The 13,502-nt window shown below is 39.6% G+C and overlaps 1 protein-coding gene across 1 annotated transcript in view; it reads right to left on the bottom strand.

Moving 5' to 3' along the window:
- LOC120412803 (leupaxin) overlaps window positions 1-13,502 on the bottom strand; it is a 108,493-nt gene that overhangs the window by 67,567 nt on the left and 27,424 nt on the right. The window lies entirely within an intron of this gene.

The following is a 13,502-nucleotide window of genomic DNA, read 5'->3' as shown; positions in this document are numbered from 1 at the left end:
TACCTTACCTATTTTTATGTGTAGCTTAGTACATAAAAAGCAGAGCAGACCTTGGCTCTAGTCGTGGATGAAGAGAGGAGGAAAGATGGGAAATAAAAAAAATAAAACCGAAAACTTTATTCTCAACTTTATAAATTAAAATGTATCATAAGTTACTCTAATTAATAACTCTACTGCAAAAAAGTTAATGATTTATTTATTTTGTAGGTGACGATCTTTGTTTTGCACCCTAGTATTTGGAGAATATTCGAAAGGGGAAGGAGATAAAAACTTGAAATCAAATTTTCGTTGGCCTCAACCTTTAATTTATATTGTTTCACCTTTAAAAAACTCTAGAAATTTCTTCCGATCTTTTTCTACCTAAACTACAGATACTTCTAAAATGTGCACAGTTAAAATGTTATGATAATCTCATAGAAGCCAAATAACACTTTTCCTCAATTACACAAATTTTGGAACACCCTATTAACTGGATCACCCTAACGTTACTACTGTACTGACCCTGATCAACTTTTCGGAAGATAACAAAGCTGTTATTTAAAAGTGTGGTATCTACGAATTTTGTTTAACAAAATTTCGGTTATGGATCATTGTGATATGGTACCACCCTAACATTTTATTTGTTAAGATTTATACACACACAAAATCAAAATTCCAAGCTACTATTGATATAAAAAAATACAATTTCAGCAATTAAAAAAAATATTTAAAAAATAATAATTTATGAACCACCCTAATGTACATAAATTTTATTCAATGAAAAAATAAATGTATTTTTTGAATTCAGCTGCCCAAAATTACCCTAATATGACATATTTGGTAGAATATCTGACATTTTTTAATTTTGTCACACCTTTGTTCGGAGAGGATCCACTGTGCGACGTCGAGTTGATCGCGACTAAGGTAAAACGTGTAGGAAAACCTGAAGCTTTGATTTTTCTGCTCGATCTCTCTGTTTTCTTTTTGCTGAATATTTAAATCTAACACACATGTTGAGCAAGTGTGGACGAATTGGTCAGCCCAGCCGTCGGTCGTGGGAGCAGTGACAGAAATTTAGAATAATAGCATGAGAGGAAAAAATATTGCAACTGTCAGTATCAGTGATTGAAGTTTGCATTAACTTGGTTGTCAGTTTTCAACCATTTTCAATCAAAATGAGATAGAAAGTAATTTTTCCGCTTAAGAAGAGTTTTACGTCATATTTGTTTTTCTTAATTTTTTCAAGTTAATTTTTTATTTACTTTAAAAAGCAGGTTGTAATGCTTTTTTTGCAATTCCGTCGTGAAAATACTTACTTTTCCTGTCATTCTTGAACGACGAAATAGCCTACTTTTCTGTACCAAAAATAACCGAATCGAATAGCAACACTTTTCAAAATAAATGCTGAAAAGTTCTACTTTTCAGCACTCAAATGGGTGCTGAAAAGTTGAACTTTTCAGCACTTGTTTCGAAAAGTAACACTTTTAAACATTTTATTGATTTAAACGATTTATTGACAAAATACATGAAAATTTGACATAAAATTTCACTCAGTGTGTGTTTCTTGGAATTGCAAAAAATGTTGTATGGAACTCGTTGCAAAACTTGATTTTTTCAGCACTCTTCGTATTTATCCAACTCGGTAAACCTCGTTGGATAAATGTACGACTCGTGCTGAAAAAATCCTCTTTTTGCAACACCGACAGAACGCGGAAGTGACAGCAGCACGAAAACTCGCTGCAAAAGTTTCGTTATTTCCTGCATCCGGCGAAGTTTTTTCGGGCCGAAAAGTGTTCCCCCAAAAGCATTGGAACCGGTTCTCGTCGGATAAAGTGTTCGTGGCCGTCTGTACCGCGGAAAATTGGACTTTTCGCGATTTTTTCACCGCGTTTGGCAAGCGGTTCTATGTGCTAGTGTGTGTGTTTTCTCGAAACGTCAGCGTCGTGTCAGTGTCGTAGTGTGCTGTATCACAGTGAAGCATGGATGTGGGTGATGACGACATCAAATGCAACATCTGCCACCGCAATTCCTCCCCGTCGAAGGGTAGAGCGAAGAAGGCAAAGAAGGCGAAGAAGACGGACTGGATTGCATGCGATGCGTGTGATTCCTGGTTCCACCCCGTCTGCGTCCGGATCAACAAGGAACAAATGGAAAAGGTCGACGATTTACATTTCCTGTGTGAAAAGTGCTGCGTCCGCGGATGCCTCTTTCCGAAAGTGACCCCTACTCCAACCGTTGGTGGTGATCTGGACGCGCTTACAAAAACCATCCAGGAGTTGTCTTCACAGATCGCCAAGCTGCAAGCAGAGCTAGAAGCCGTAAAAGTCTCAAATAAGAAACAGCTGGACAGGTTCCGGAACCAGCTTCACAGCGAGGACCGAGTCGAGACTCAACGTGCTGCCCAAGATCGTCTCGTCAACAACATTGGCGAGAAACTCGATATCATCGAAAAAGGAGCAAAACTGGCCAGTACCTGCTCCCAGTCGGTGAACTCATTCCGGCTCGCTGTCAACAAAATACCGTTCAAGGAAGGCGAATGTGTCCGTTCGCTCGTGGAGAACGTCCTTGCTCTTCTCGACAGCAAGAATGAGTCGAAACACGTCACCAGCTGCTTCCGGTTACCGGTGAAGCCTTCAAAGTGGACGGATCGAACCATCTCGCCGACGATTGTAGTCGTCTTTGACAACGTTGAGGCGAGACAGGCAGTTCTCCGAAGGTATTTCAACATGCACCACGAAGCTAAGCTATGCAACCTCAGAGGTGGCCCTGAACTCGATTACCGGTTTACTTTGAACGAGATGTTATCGGTGAATACCTTCAGGCTGCGTAACTTCGCTCTACGGCTGAAGCAGAACAAGGCGGTGAAATCGGTGTTCATCCGGAACGACCGGGTCTCGGTGCTACTTCCAGGCCAGAAGCGGTACATCCCCATCGAGACAGCTGATCAACTCTGCGAGCTTACAAATGTGTTAAACGTTGGAGATTCGTCGTCTGTCTTCTTCGACTGCACGGCGAACGTCTCCACATCCTCGCACTGCTAGCTGCACACTGTCGCTGACGTTTCCTCATGTAAGCATGCCAAACAACTACACACACTTCCGCGTCGGGCATTTAAATGTCCGAGGCCTAGAACACCATATCGATGGTGTCAAGATCGAGCTAGACAAAACTCAGTACCACGTTTTCGCGGTGACTGAAACGAAAATGAAGACTTCCTCCCCGGTGGGACCAGTTCGAGTTCCTGCCTACAATTTCTTCCGGCACTCTCTCCCCGCCGGACGCGGGCGTGGGTCGAAGGCCTGTGGAGGAGTGGGACTCTATGTACGCCATGGCCTCAAAGCAACAACAGTCATCAAATCTACCCACGACGTCGCATCTCCGATTGCTTCGAGGGTTGAGTATATGGTGATCCAGATCAAGGTCAACGAGCTGAGTATTGGGGTAGCCGTGCTGTACAACCCGTCGTGTACAAATCCAAACTTCAGCCAGCACTACGAGAAGGTCCTGCTCGACATGCTGGATTTTGGCTTCGACAGGACGTACATAGTCGGAGACTTCAACATCAATGTGGCGGCAGGCTCGCCGTCAGTGAATCTAACCGCCCTCCACCGTATTCACGCTGCCTTCAATCTCACAGTTCTCCACACCGGTCCTACTCGAATCACCGATGCATCGTCAACCACGATTGACCTTTTGATTACGGATGGTCCCCAACACATCAAAAAGGCGAAAGCAACGTCGGTCAGCAATATCTCCGATCACGAAGTCGTTTATCTGGTTGCCGACATTCGGGTGCATCGCACGTGTCAACGGACGATTCGTGCACGAAATTTTCGTAACATCGACCAGCTGCAGCTGCAGGCGGACTTCCAGGCCAAAGATCTTCGACGACTTTTTGGGTCGGCGGACATAAACGAGAAGGCTACGGTGTTGAATTCGGAGCTGACCTCCTTGCTGGACGCGCACGCTCCTGAGCAGGGTCGCTAAAAAATCGTTTCGCGCGATCAATGAGTGAAGATATAAACACACAGTAAGCGCCACTGCTCTCAACAAAAACAACGCGTTGCTAGTCCCGCTGTGTAACCAAGAAGGAACTCACACCAAAGCGATCGTTCACAATCATCCACTGGGTGGATCTCACCCAATTCGCGTCGTCAAGGGGTTTGTTTATTTGGGACCGCAACGAATCTTGAATCGCGAGCGGAGAGCGATTTCCAAAAATCGCGACTTGTAACAATCTATGATTGTTACAAGAGACGATTTTGATGTTTAAGGGCAGGACCACGATTATACGGTTTTATTGAGAATAATTGTATTTAATATTTAATGTTTTCTAGAACGATTAGTTTTAATATGAACGATTATAATAAATGAATTCAATCGATTACTTATTTCTGGAGTGTGTTAAACTCATTAAAACTGCATGGGCACGTTGAATGCGTTTCCGTTTGTTTCAGCTCAAAGAACGTGTTCGTGTTTGTGTGTTAATGCAGTTAAATTTGAAGTAAAGGTTGAACAAAGTTGCACAAGCTGATAACTGCATAAAAATGCGTGATGTGGTGAAGCGCTTTCGACAAGAATTACCTCCCAACAAAAGAGCAACGGGTTTTTTCTTACCGTAAAACGGGGTGACTTTGATAGCCGGGGTGACTTTGATAGGTTTGCGATTTTTCCGCAAAGGAAGAATACAATTAAAATACGTACAGAATTGTTTAGAATCATTCTGACCGTGGTAGAAAAGTGTTCAAAGAACCTCAAAAAGAACTTTTCATGAAATTTTGAAAAGTTTAAAAAGTTAGTAAACTAAAGTTAAGAAAATGGTGATGAAACTCATTATTTTAAACTTCTCAAAGTGTCATGATTTTCTCAATGAACATGATATTGAATCGGAAAACGGAATGCATTTTCGGATTTTTCGGACAATTTTCCACTAGGAGAAGGTAAAATAAGTTTGTAAATAATAAATAATATGTGTTTTTGAAACACAATTAAAAAAAAACTTCAAATTTATAGGCAATTTCAGTTGAACAAATTTCATGTAAAATGTGAAAACTTGCGATTAGTGCTTCGAATTCAGTATAAAATGCAATATAAATCGATAATTTTATAAACAATACTAGTTTTTGCAAATTTCAGGCAAAATTCCGACTTTTTAACAATTTTACCTAAAATTTATATTTATTTTGTTTAAAAGCTTATAAACTTTGTTAACTAAACATAAACATTGATTTTTTTCTTTAAAACAATATCAGCAACTTCAGTAATGGTACATTCAACGTACAAATAAAGTTTAAACATCCTAAATATGATTTTAACAAGAAAAACTCTGACTATCAAAGTCACCCCGGAATTTAAACTAAGAATTTTTAACGTAACTATTTTTCTAATCACTGTTGAAAAAACTTTTATTCCAAAATAATGCATGGACTTTGTGTGGCCTACCCCAGTACATGTTTTAAAAATAATAATCTTGAGTAAAACCTTACCTGTTGGAAAATATTCCAAAAACAAATTGAAATCCATAATGCTATAACATTTCAGTTTATTTAACCCTAACCCTGTACTTCTAGTTTTCAAACGATTGGCATTAATTCCAAGTTTCGACATATTTTAGGGAAATATGAGTATTCCTTCTCAATTATTTCTCTTCGTAAAAAGTAGTTTGATTTATTGTTTGAAAAACTTTTTTCATTTAGAAATTGCGGGACAAATGTAAGGAATCAGGAAGCAAATGATTCGTTTCATTCTTATAAGATACTGTATACTGTAGGGACCATCCACAAACCACGTGGACACCCTATCGTAGACAATTTCCATACAAATAAAATCTTTTTTGTATGGAGCGTGGGCAATCGCCAACCCCTCCTAAAGTGTCAATGTGGTTTGTGGATTTGTGGATGGTCCCGTATACAGTATACTGTATTATTACCTCATTCTTGACCAATATACCACAATAGACCATTCACCTGAAAGTCAATCCCCTTAACCCTCTACTGCAATTTTTTTTTGAAAAAGGTTATTTTGAGCAACTTTTGTTCAACGAAACACATTACTTCACTTGTTTTATGTTTTTCTTGTTTCCTTTTTTTTAGTTTTTTTAGCATTTATCTTGTTTAGTTAATGTTTGTTTTTGATAGTATTTGGCCTATTCAAAAAAAAACTCTTAAATAATTTGTAAATAAAACCTAAAATACAACTTGAATGTGAGGAAGGCACCAACCACCATAAGGTGGATTAAGTAACGTTTTTAAATACAATTTTTGAAAAAAAAATAGTTACAATAATCTGGAAACAATCATAAATATTATTTTTAAAGTTTAGCGTATTTAGATAATTTGGGTTTATTCTGAAAATCAGTTTTTTTTTTTAAATATTTTTATATCTGTTTTAGTACAAAGAGTGATTTTAACTTTGAGTGTAGATTTGCATCAAATGGTCACAACTTTGAACTTCGTCTTTTTGATAAATTGATATGTACGATACTGAGAATAGTTTAAATGCCTCTAATTTAACCACAATGCTAGGGTTCAAATATTTGGGAAGGGGATTTTTAAAGATAGTTTTGGACATCTTTAAAGCAATAAGTTGTTTTTGGTTAAATACGATAAGTGCATTGCTTCTGGGAACGCGCAGTCCTGTTTTTTGCGATAATTTTCGTCGTAAATGATCGTAAAAATTTATTCCAACTGGCAGTTTTAGTATTAATTCATCAAACTATCGATTTTATGAAGAGTAAAGCGTCATTTATTTACTATTTTTGAAATTTGCTCGCGTTACCTAAATTGTAAAAACAGTAAAAATATACTGATAAGTCCAGCCCATAGCACTACTGCTCGGTTGGCACGCGTTCGATTAAAAAAACTTTTTAAATAATCAATTATCTATCTTTCCGCAGCCGGCTGCCTAAGATTTAAAATTTTCAACCGATAAACAAAATGCTCATGGTCACATCACTGCCACTCGTGAATCCTGACCTCATACCCATCTACTAACCCCCTCAAAACTCATGTGATACTTTGTCGGAGATGCAGTCGATTGGGCGGTCTCTATCACTCAAGTATCGGACTAACATTCCCATCCACTTCCCCGTGACCCTACCACTGGTCGTGGCCGGCGCCGGTATTAATCAGCATGATAGGGGCCTTTGAGAAGTTGCGAAGCGAGGAAAGATAGCTCCCACTTATCTTCCACGGCTCGTGGATGTAACTTCTGGAGGTCCTGGTCAATAACGGAGTAGCAACTGCGGGTGGGCACCTATGCTTATGCTTATGCTTATGCTTATAAGTTGTTTTTGGTTAAATACATACTGTACCATGCCATGAAATTTGTGAAGAAACTATTAAATAGGGTCAATATGCAGCTTCAAAGGAGAGGGCTGCACGGACACTTTTTTGATACTCTGTATTCCAAATCACACCACAAATTGTCGTAAAAGAGCTGACTTATATCCGAATATACTGGACTAACTATCCCAAAAGTCGCTGGTTCGAATTAAAGCGCAGGAATTCGGCTTCATCTCCCCGAACCATACTTTCACACTTAGGTGACCCGGGTGTGAAAGTCTGTATCAAAATACAAGATGCTAGTCATTGGTACTATAAGTGGTCATGACCACGGGCCACGAGGTTTGTAGGCTTCCGAAAGGCTAACATGTGCTATAAAATACACCCTGTACACTGAATCCGTTCCTTGGTGCTGTTTAAAAAGTTATCTTTTCTCGCCTTTTTCTAGAATATTGCATAAAAATCGTGAGGTTTTTTTTATATGTCCTGTAAACAAGCAAACCAATTTCTTATAGAAGCTTTTAAAAGAAACATTAAAACTCTTGCTAGAATTGCATTGCGTAAGCAAGCAAAAAGAAAACACGTGGCGCGCAAATCACAGTAACCAATGAGGAAATTCGCGCCGACAAGACCACCCCGGCGCTCACTGGGTTCCTCCTTCAGTGATTGCTAGGAAAAGCAATCGGTAGCGCTCTCTGTGCGACAGCAAAAGTTGAGTCGCGGGTTGTTACAAGAGACGACTCGAGAGAGTCATGAGGGTTTTCTCTCTCGAGATAAAAAATAAACTTTCAGTCAGAGGTTGTTACGATCGCAGATTGTTACAACCCATGATTGTCGCTGAATCAGCTCTTGTTCGCGCTCCATGCACCCCTGCTCCTGAGCGAACCGTTACCATTCGAGATGAACGGACGCCGTGGATCACCCAGCAGATCAAAGAAGCCGTTGAGTTGAGAAATCTGGCTCTCAAGCTCTACGCACGCAACCCGAACAGAACAAGAGGCGACGTCCAGTGGCTTGATTTCGAGCGCAAACGAGACCGCGCAAGCTCTTTGATCTTCGCAGCGAAGAAGCGATATGCAGAGCTCAACTTTTCGCACGATCTCCCGGCAAAGAAACTGTGGTCGAATCTGAAGCGAGATGGTATCCACAACTCAACAAAGCAGTGCTCATCGTCAGCAGATATCAGCGCGGACGAGTTGAACAACTTCTTTTCGGACGGTCACCGTCGACTGGGACCTGCTGCAACCCAACGAAGCGCATCAAGAGCACCTAATCACAGGACAGCGATTGATCACGGTGCAAACGGGTTCAGTTTTCGTCATACCAGCGTGGAGGAAATCTGCAGGAAGATCTTCGAGATCGACACGAACGCAACCGGAACAGATGGTATCCCTATCTCGTTCCTCAAGATGCTGTGCCCGTTCATTCTGCCAGTACTCTGCCATCTGTTCAACGCCATCATCGACTCTCGGACTTTCCCTGCGCTGTGGAAAACGGCGATCGTGACCCCCATCCCGAAAACGTCCAACCCAGCTCTGCCAAAAGACTACCGCCCTATCAGTGTTCTGCCTGCCGTTTCCAAAGTGCTGGAAAAGATCCTGCTCAACCAGATCACCGAACACTTGGATAACCCCAACAACCGCCTACTAGCACGCAACCAATCCGGCTACAGAAAGGGCTACGGAACAACAACTGCTTTGGCAAAGGTGACCCACGACATCTACGACAACCTGGACGCGGGTCGCTGCACGGCTATGGTGCTGGTGGATTTTTCGCTGGCCTTCAACTGCGTCGACCATCACCTGCTGGCAGCCAAACTCAACCGAGAATTTCAGTTCTCCGGGCCTGCTTGTGAGTTGGTTTCGTCGTTTCTGCGAGGAAGGAAGCAATCGGTCCGGCACGGCAGTGCGCTATCTGCGGTGCGAGAAGTTACAGATGGTACTCCCCAGGGGTCCTGTCTAAGCGCACTTCTCTTCAGCCTTTATATAAACAGTTTGCCAGCCTCCCTCAAATGTAAGTACCAGCTCTACGCTGACGACTTGCAAATCTACATTTCGGGGGAAATCGCCGAAGTCGACCGACTGATCGCTGCGATCAACGTGGATTTGGCTACCATCGCAAGTTGGGCTTCCCGGAACCACCTGTACCCGAATCCGAAAAAAACGCAAGCTATTATTTTTCGCCGAGCTGCTGAAGTGGTGCCCCGGACGAACATCTTGTTCTGTGGGGAAGTGGTGCCGATCACAGACAAAGTCACCAACCTTGGGCTGGAAATGGACAGTTGGATGACCTGGGAGCATCAGGTAAACAGCGTCGTACAAAAATCCTACAACACGCTGCGAACCTTCCGCCGTTTTGCTGGTGTGCTTTCGAGGCCAACACGGCGCAAGCTGGTTCAGGCGGTAGTGGTGCCGTTTTTCACTTACTGTGACATCGTGTACTATCACGGACTGTCGGTAGCGCTCAAGAACCAACTGCACCGGTGCTACAAGTCCGCAGTACGCTTCGTGTACAACCTGCGACGCCGTGACACTACAGCAGATGTACGGCACACCATCCTCGGACACGACTTGCCTGTGAACTACCACTTCCGGACCTGCTGCTTTATGCGGCGGGGCTATAACAACGATCTGCCGGAGTACATTCTAGATCACCTTGTCCACGGCCAGCAGCAACGAACGCGATCGCTGATTGTCCCGCAGCACACGACGTCAAGTGGGAAAAGTGTGCTAATTGCTGGGATCTCAAGCTGGAACAATCTACCAACAGAAGTTAAGGTCAAACCAACTTTATCAGCATTCAAAAGTTCTTTGAGAAGTCATTTACAAAACTAGATCTAGGTGTTAATTTGTTTCGTTTATTTTGGATCTAAAGTAATCATCACAACGTCCTTCCTTAACCTGATAAAAAGTGTTATACTAACAGGCTATCGTTTCCAATAAATTACAAATTACAAAAAAAAAAAAAACTTGTTGCATAAACTACTATTAAAGTATTTTTTTAACCATACAAAAATAGTAGTTTAGTGTTGAAATTTAACTACAATTTCACATTCAACAAAGCCATCACTGATGCTAATCATTTCAAATTTAGAAATCCCAACTTTGTCGAACAGCTGTCAATTATCACCTGCGAACTTGACCATACCAATATTAATTAATACAAATCAGCAAAATCCCACCTTCACACCTTCACAGAATTTACCTTCGGTCGTAGCACGTTCCAAGTGTCTACCGAGCTGTATTTGTCTACCAAACAGTGAAATAAATAGCAAATAATTTTAAATTTACGTCGCTTATCGCAGTCTCATTTGCGTAGGTATTAGGGCAAAAACAAATGTCTCCAACGACTTTGGTCTCAATCGGGTCTTGTGAAGGTAAAACTACCCAAGAATATGAAATGTTCAAATTATTTTTTAATTTGTTTTTAGTCATTTTTATGGATTTTGATAAAATTTCTATATAAAAAATTTCGACGGTTTTGTTCGAACGCGAATCAGTTTAATACGGAGCGTCGGATCGAAGTGCTCTTTGTTGCGTTGGGTTCGTATAAATAAGCCCAAGGAAGGTTCTTACGCTAAATAATTGACACTTTGGCCACTCTGATCACAGGAGGCTGAATAAGTAAAAGAACTAGAAACGTCAACAAACGAAAAAAAGGCAGAACGAAGTATGTCGGGTAAGGCTTGTTTGTTACATTTTTACACGAAAAGTTATCTGCAAAAAAAATTGTCAATTATTACACCGACGATCATGGCCTTGTTTTGTTCGGTTGCTTTTTCATTTCACTGCCACTGTTTATCGTCTTGTTTACATAAGAAGACCGTTGACCACAAGTCGCAAAAATAAATTCAAACAAAACAATGTTTTGTACTCTTGTTTGTCATTTAATTTCCTTTTTAAATAATCGAATCTTTTTCAATAATCAAACCGAAGCAAATGAAGATAGAGCTTGAATAGAACTGTTGAAGTTTGTTCAAAAAACACAAAGCACCAAGCTCCTCCACCAAAACCCACACACTGACAAACTATGCACATCTAGGTGTCACTCTTCCATTTCATCCCTCGTGACCTTGTGATAAAACTGCTGATAAAACACACAAACCAAACAAACTAGCAAAACACTAAACAAAACCAACACACCGTTGTTGGCCGCGTGAAGGTGTTTCCGATTGCGACGAAGGTTATCCGCGGACTAAAAACAAAACCGATCGAAATCAACGGACAACGAGAACGTCGAAAGGGAAGATAGAGAGAGAGAGAGAGTTGTTGTTCAAAGGATGGGCTCATGTCCAACGGTTGGTGCTGATGGCCGATGCCCTATAACACACTGCCTTCTGCGGTCGATACGATGACGGGAAGCAGCAGGATGCCTGATTAGGATAATCAAATGTGGGTTGTCCGTTTTTTTTTTTGATAATTTGTTGAAGAAATGATCTTTTTGAGTTTACAAGAATAATCCACAGGCCATTCTATGACTTTTCTACTAGTAAAAGTAGCTTTTTTTAACAATAAACTGTCACATTTATATTTATATTTTCAAATATTTTTTGAATCCCGAGAAATTTTTGAAGCAGTTATTCAATCTATGTTTTCATTATACAGCCATTCCACGTCAAACAGGAAGTCTCCAAATCAAAAGTGCTTCGATTTGGCTCAAATTTGGAGTGGGGATTCCTTGGCCCAAATAATTAGACCCGTATTTTTTTGTTTGGCGATTAGGGTGGTCCTATCCGAAATAGGGTGGTCCAAAAAATGGCATTTTTCGTCAATTTTCGCAAAAACCACATTTTTTTCAAAAAATCATATCTCCGGAACTACTGAACCAATTTTAGAGCGCCACAATTCAAAAGAAAGGTTATTAGTTCGGCTTTTAAAGAAAAATATGTTGAGTTATACAAAATCTTGCGAAAATGGTTTTAGCTTATGAAGTACTTTTCTAAACTTCATAATATTACCTAGGGTTTTGTGTGGCCCCAAGACGGACCGAATTAGACCAAAACTGTCCAACCAATTGCACCGGGGACTTACAGACATACACACGCACAGACATTTGTTCAGAATTTGATTCTGAGTTGATAGAAATACGTGAAGGTGGTACTACGAGATCGAATAAAGAAGTTCATTTTTCGAATGATTTTATAGCTTTTTTTCATTGAGGTGAGGAAGGCAAAAATCCGAAGGCAAAACATAAAAAATTAAAAAGTACGATAATTAAAAAATGTTTTTTTTTTCAAGAACTTAAAAAAACATTTACGTTTGTTTTTCTTATGTCCTGAATTTTTGAATTCTAAAATTAGTGTTTCATTTTTTTTAATTTTTTTGTTTAAGAATTTTTTAGAGTTAAATTTATAAATTATTTATTCTCTACATTTTAATTTTTTATGTAACGGAATTTAAGGAGGAAAAGGGGAGGGGAGGCAAAACAATTTAAAAATAGTTTTATCATTAGAACAAAAAAAGTGTTTAATATGCTTTTTAAACCAGTTCAATTGTTTTAACAAACATTAGTCAAATATTTAAGTATTAATAAAAAACTTTTTTTTTTGATTTTCAGAATTTCAGAAAAAAATGAAATATTTTTTTTTTTGCAAACATGCAAAATCAACGCAGGAAATTAATTTAAATATGTTGCAATAAAAATAAAAAAGAAGCCTAATTTAAAATTTTCTGAAAAAACACATTTTTGCTGAATTTCGGCTTTAATTTGATATTTAAATAAAATATTTGTTTCATGAAAGCTATACAGTACAGACTCGATTATCCGGATGCCTTGGAAAAAGTTCACTTCGGATAAACGAAACATCGAATAATCGAATAGCGAAAAACGAAATTTTTTTTTTCGTAGTCTTATTTTTGATTTTTGAGCATGTATGATACTTTAACCGCTGTGAAGTGATTTAGAATTATTAAATCCAAGATAGCATCCAAAATGGCAATGATGAAATATTGAAAAAATTGCGTTTTTTTTTTAATTTTACAGGCAATCAACCATTCAAATTTGCCTAAAATGGGGTCGCAGAATTCAAATTTGATGGTTAAGGTAAAAAAACCACGAAAAAACATTTTTTTGTTTGTGATTCGATTATCCGAAGTCCCATACAAACCTTCGGATAATCGAAACTTCGGATAATCGAGGCTTCGGATAATCGAGTCTGGATTGTACATAATTACAAAAGAATTATTTTTGATCAAGCGAGTGGATTTTTTGGCTCTATCTCCCAAACATTTATCGATAAAA

The sequence above is a fragment of the Culex pipiens genome, chromosome 2 (assembly GCF_016801865.2).
Source record: "Culex pipiens pallens isolate TS chromosome 2, TS_CPP_V2, whole genome shotgun sequence".
Taxonomy (NCBI): domain Eukaryota; kingdom Metazoa; phylum Arthropoda; class Insecta; order Diptera; family Culicidae; genus Culex; species Culex pipiens.
This window is presented reverse-complemented; position numbering and strand designations above follow the sequence as displayed.